This window comes from Cyprinus carpio, unplaced genomic scaffold, assembly GCF_018340385.1.
Source record: "Cyprinus carpio isolate SPL01 unplaced genomic scaffold, ASM1834038v1 S000006753, whole genome shotgun sequence".
In the NCBI taxonomy this organism is placed as follows: Eukaryota; Metazoa; Chordata; class Actinopteri; order Cypriniformes; family Cyprinidae; genus Cyprinus; species Cyprinus carpio.
This window is the reverse complement of record NW_024879352.1, coordinates 971,617-977,616: the sequence shown is the minus strand read 5'-3', so window position 1 is coordinate 977,616 and position 6,000 is coordinate 971,617. Positions and strand designations below refer to the sequence as shown.

The 6,000-nt window shown below is 33.3% G+C and overlaps 1 pseudogene; it reads right to left on the bottom strand.

Annotated features, from left to right (window-relative positions):
- Nucleotides 1-2,430: 2,430 nt before the first annotated feature.
- The window catches only part of LOC109071962, a 32,483-nt pseudogene continuing 28,913 nt past the window's right edge, over nt 2,431-6,000 (bottom strand).

The following is a 6,000-nucleotide window of genomic DNA, read 5'->3' as shown; positions in this document are numbered from 1 at the left end:
ATATGTATGTATTGCATATACTGTATACATAGGAGATCTTACTCATTGACTCACATGTTGCCTTCTGGGAACCGAACTCAGAAAGTCAATTAGCTCAACCCCTGGGATTTGATAAATGGGTAAAAGATTTTAGAGGAAAGGAGGGTGAAACAAGGATAACAGCTTTTTCTTGCTCAATCCATTCTGGTGTCTTATTGCCTTTTTCCACTTACCCCATCCGTCATGAATATATTAAACATTCCCACAGCATCCACAGGCCTTGATTAAGAATCCTCCCGAACTCCATGACTCCTGACCATGAATATTGAACATTATATCAATGTAATGAATCACTGAAATGTTTATATCATGAGCCCAAGTTTCTTTGGCGATGGTAAATGCGTATCCTCATATCTGTACGCAGTCGTTTAGATGATAAATAATTGCATAGCCTTTTTTAATTGAAAGCATTTCAGAAGCATTAACCGTAATTTGATTAATGATGCCCTGGCGTTTCTAAAATTACGGTACAATACATACATCTTGCTTGAAATTAAAAGGCACTCAAATGAAATCAAAACGCTGCCATGATAAAGAGGATAAAAATATACTCTTCCACCCGTCAGTGCATCCTTGCATGGTGTAATTGATTCTCCCACAGGATCAGGTAGATGTATTTACATATCACAGAGCTAAAGCTTAAAGAGGCGTAGTTAACTGTGACAATGGAAATAAAACAATACACAACTGAGTTTGTGCTAAACTAAGCATGAAACAGAGTGAGAAACCAAAGGCTAATTGATATGACTGAAAGTGTTTGCTGGTAGTTAACCTTTGTGCGTTGTTCAAATTCACTACCCTTTCGTTATATTCGGGATGAAAACATCCACTAAATTAAACTGCTGTAAACATGTATCAAATAAATATTTATTTTCAAACTTTTTTGCATAAATCTATTATTCAACCTCAGTCCTGATCAAAACTACTAAATGTGTAAAAAACAAAACAAAACAAAAAACTAGATTTTTACTCTTTAATTGGCAAGTTCATAAATGATGTTACTGATTTGGGGGTAAAAAACATTTTGACTTATTTTCAATATAAAAAGTGATTGTGGACTGGATATTTTTTTTTACTTTTTATCACAGTCTTGGGCATGTCAAAGATTAGTAACAACATTGGCTTTGATGCATTGTTAGTTTTTGTGCAGCATTACATTTTAATTTTTTCTCCCTCATTTGCTGTTCGTGGCTGTTTTTTCCCCATTGACTTCCATTATAATGACATTTTTTGATTGCAAAGCCATGACACCATAAAATCATGCATTCTTGATGGTGGTTTTCCCTGTTGGGAAGAGGTAAAATTTGTCATTTTTAGAGTTGATCACTAGGTGGATAAAATATTTATCTGATACATTTTTACAGCAGTTTAATTTAGTGGATGTTTTCATCCCGAACATAATGAAAGGGTAGTGAATTTGCCCACAGTGTATTGTTGAATTTTTGAAAATTTTCAAAGCATTTTCCTAAAATATGTCAAAATAAGATTTGTCAACAAAAAAACATTCCATTTGCTAAAACAGAGAAAGTTCTCAACATTACCCCCTAGTGGACGAAAACGTCCCCAACACCGCATAAGGGTTAAGGACAAAATGCTTATATTTATATTTTAGTCATCACCTGATGTTTTACTGCCACTACAAACTGTTTTTGCTGAATAAGGGACAAATTCAATAGTGTAATGATTGATGACGCTGTTCAGGTACAAAGACAAATTGTAATATATAATATTACTAAAATAACTTTCCAGCATCTTTACTCCAGTCTTCAGTGTCACATGACCCTTCAGAAATAACTCTAAAATTGATTTGGCACTTAAGAAACATTTCTTATTACTATCAATATTGTGATGCTTAATATTTTTGTAGAACTGATAAGTTATCATGGTTATTTGATATAAAGTTCAAAAGAACTGTCTTTGAAAGTTTTTTGGGGACATTTAACGTGTCCTTGCTGAATAAAAGTAAAAAAAAAAAAATTCTGACCCCAAACCTTTGAATAGCGTATTTTATTCAGTGACAAACCTTTGTGGATGTACAATTATCTTGGTTGGAATACACATGAATGAATTTGTAGAAGCTTGCAACATATGACTTAAGATATCTGGCAAAGATACGACTAATACACACACCCACAACAGTTTGTGGTTGTCTGAGAATGTACTGGTGTTCTGTGATAAGGGAAAACCCTACACACTTCCAGCCAATTCCTATGACAGCTGCAAGGTTGTTGCTGACTGACAGCTCACTGGACCAGTCAGGTTACAGATAGGTGAAGATCTACAGTAGGTAGCTGAAAATAGATATTGGCAACTGATTTCAGCTCAGCTGTTTCACATCTAAAGCAGAGTGTATTACTGCCAAATACTCACACACAGGCACATTCTTTGGAAAAAAAAAAAGAAAAAAAAAAGTTTATTTCTCAGTACAAAGACATTCATATTCTGACACGCAAAAAAACAGTAATGCTTGCAAATTATTTAACAATTTTCTGTACACTTTCAAGTACCACATTTTGCCAGCAACTAAAACAAAGAGATCATTTAATACATCCAACTGGAGGTGCAGCTGCGTACAACATGTGCACAGCATTTATAAATGCTCTTATAGTGACAGTCACCCAATAATGACCATTCTATCATCATGTACTCACCCCTCATGTGTTTCTTAACCTGTACTGTATGTCTTTTTCTTCTGCAGAACATACAAATAATATTTTTTCTATACAATAAAATATGTTGTTGTGGACCCCATTCATTTTCAATGGATGGACAAAAATGGTTTAATTAAACATTTTTCGGAATATCTTCTTTTACGTTCTACAGATGATCACACAGGTCTGGAATCATGTGAAGGTGAGTAAATGATGACTGAATATTAATTTTGGGTGAACTATTATTTTAAAACACCCAATAAGCACTTTATCTGCATAGTAACTCTAGACAATTTTCCTAAATAACAGTTTTGCCAAGTCCTGAAACAATGCTTTAAGATTTACCGGTAAGAAATCTTGAAAGAGGCAAAATAATTTGAGCATGTTATGTAAACGATGTGTAAAAAGTAGAAAAAGAGGTTCCGAAAATTTGAGAAGACTGGTATTTTTAGACAAGAAGTTTAGACTGATCTGTTGTCTGAGGTAGACAGCTGGTTAGAACCCGCTGCCTGTTGTGTGCGAGCACCTGATATTGGACAGATAATTGACCTCTGACCCCTGAACTAGACCTCCCTGGCCAGTCTAGTGCCTTAAAAAGCCGTTTCAATGGCTTCAGCTGTTGTGAATACAGCACGAGCAGCATTTTCACATACAGTCTGTCATCAGCTAGGAGGACACACATGTACATCTCCGTCTGAGACTTCTTACTTCTCGCCTGCTAACACTCGGCTACGCTTTGGTTAAATATTATTATCCACAGCACATTTACATGCACATAATTTAAAGAGTAGTGCTTCGGTGACTTGGGATATGGAAGTAGAACTAAAGTCAACCGTGGACTCTAAACTGCCCATGCTTGAGTGGCCCATTTCTCTTTTTACCCCCTTCTCTCTCTAAATCCCCCCTTCCTCCACATGCACCTCCTCAGCCTGTCAGAGTGCATCATGGGAATACTTCAGCCTGCCAGCAGATTGTCCAAGGCTGCCAACGGCACGGATGAATAACTTCTATTCATCATTATCTGAGAGAGAGCGAGAGAGAGGGGCAGAAGGGAAAGAAACACAGGAACTGTTATAGGATAATCAACTCCTGGAAGAAAACTTCCAGGCTATATTCCTGATGTCAGAGGTCACTTTAAAGTCCGTAATCAGGAGTTAGCCTTGAACACACAGTGTAAATGCCAGAAATACCCTCACATCAATCAGAGGCTGCTACACACACAAGCAGACACATGTATACCCTTTAAACCAAATGATGTGACCTGACCCAAATGCCCTGGAACAGCTCAGAGATTTGTGCAGAATGTCTTGTGCCGCATACATCTGCTGCAAGAGCTGGCATCTATTTCTCTCTTACTAAATCTGTTTGGACTTTTGAATAATCTACACACATTAAGAGCTGAACTCTGCTTTGATTTTACATTGTTGTGTCATGTTTTTGACGTGCGTTGTGTTCTTCTTCTTATTATTATCATTATCTTTATTATTATTGCTTATAATAATAAATATTATTATAGTTGATGATGATGATGTTGATTTTTTTTATATATAAAGACAATTTATATTATGGAAATACAATATAAATATAAATTATTATGATATTTACAGTTTTTTTGTTATTGTCTTGTATTGGTAAGTCTAAGGAGGAAAACCAGTGGATGAATAACTGGGGTAGACATAACTTACGTGTATATATTGTTTTATTATTATTATTATAATTACTAATAAAAATAAAAATGTTTAGCTATTGATAATAATATATAATTAAAAAAATCCCATTATAAATAATAATAATAATAATATATATATATATATATATATATATATATATAATTCTACTGTACAGTAATTTTGTTTGTTTATTATTTTTATATATGTAAACTTTATTATTTATTTATTACAGGGTTTCCAGTGTACATACATATACATATACATATACATTTGATATATATATATATATATATATACATATACATATACATATACATATACATATATACACATATTTTTTATATATATATATATATATATATATATATATATATATATATATATATAGAGATTTAAAAAATTAATCTATGCCCACCACTTATTTATTTTAAATAAAAATATTAGTGTTATTATTATTAATAGATTATATAACACACTTTATATTACTATTATTTATACACATATATACAGTGAAAAAATAACTGGGGGAGATACACTCGCAAATATAAAACAGGTTATGTCTGAATAAAAACAGTCAGTCTCTTTATGAATGTGTGTTTTCAAGGCATTCTCTAAAGTGCTTGATTCACTGCACTGAATGACACAATCGCTCTCTTCTACACTTCTGCAAAGATCTGACTGAATGAACTAGTATGACTATCTAAAGAACATCAGATGAAATGGTGTATGAATGGATCAGAGAGTGAGAATGTGTGTGCAAACACTTTACCTTCCTGGTAAGCTCCATCTGACATCACCAAATGGAGGATTTTAGGATACAAGTGCTGGTGCTCAGTTCCTAAAATGCTTTGCACCATGCTGGAGCCCATAGCAATGTTCTCATCTTCATCCTCATGAATAGCCTAAATAAACAAACAAAATTCATACAAATAACAATATATTACTGGAGAAAGTCAAGCAAATCAATGAAAAGTCCAGTGGCAGATGCAACAACATTCTAAAAGGGATAATTTACCTGGAGATAAAAAAAAAAAAAAATATTTCATCATTTACTCATGTTGTTACAAACTTGTATGACTTTATTGAAGCAAACAAAAGAAGATATTTTGAAGAACATTGGTGGCAAACAATATTGGACCCTATTCAATTTCAATTTAGTTGTATAGACAAAAATAAATTCAGACATTTTACAAAATATCTTCTTTTGTGCTCCACAGAAAGTCATACAGGTTTGCATACAGATGCAGCTATTTATATTTATTATGGATTTAGTTCAGTAGTTAATTTAAATTTTTTAATTATTTATTGTTCCAAACCTGTATGACTGACTTTCTTTGGTGTAACACAAAAGAAGATATAAAAAATAAAATACTGTGTGGAGGTCAAAGGAATTCAAACGGTTACCAACATTCTTCAAAATGTCTTTTGTGCTTCAGAGAACAAAGTCATACAGGTTTGGAATGACATGAGGCTGAGTAAACGATAAAGTAATTTTCATTTTCAGATGAACTATTCCTTTAAGTTAGGAACTGTAAGGTCATTATTATTACAGGGTTTCTTCACTGTAGTTGTTTTTATTTATTTTTTTTTGCAACCAGCAGCAAAAAATACAGCAAATCACAGCAGTTTATTGCACTCCC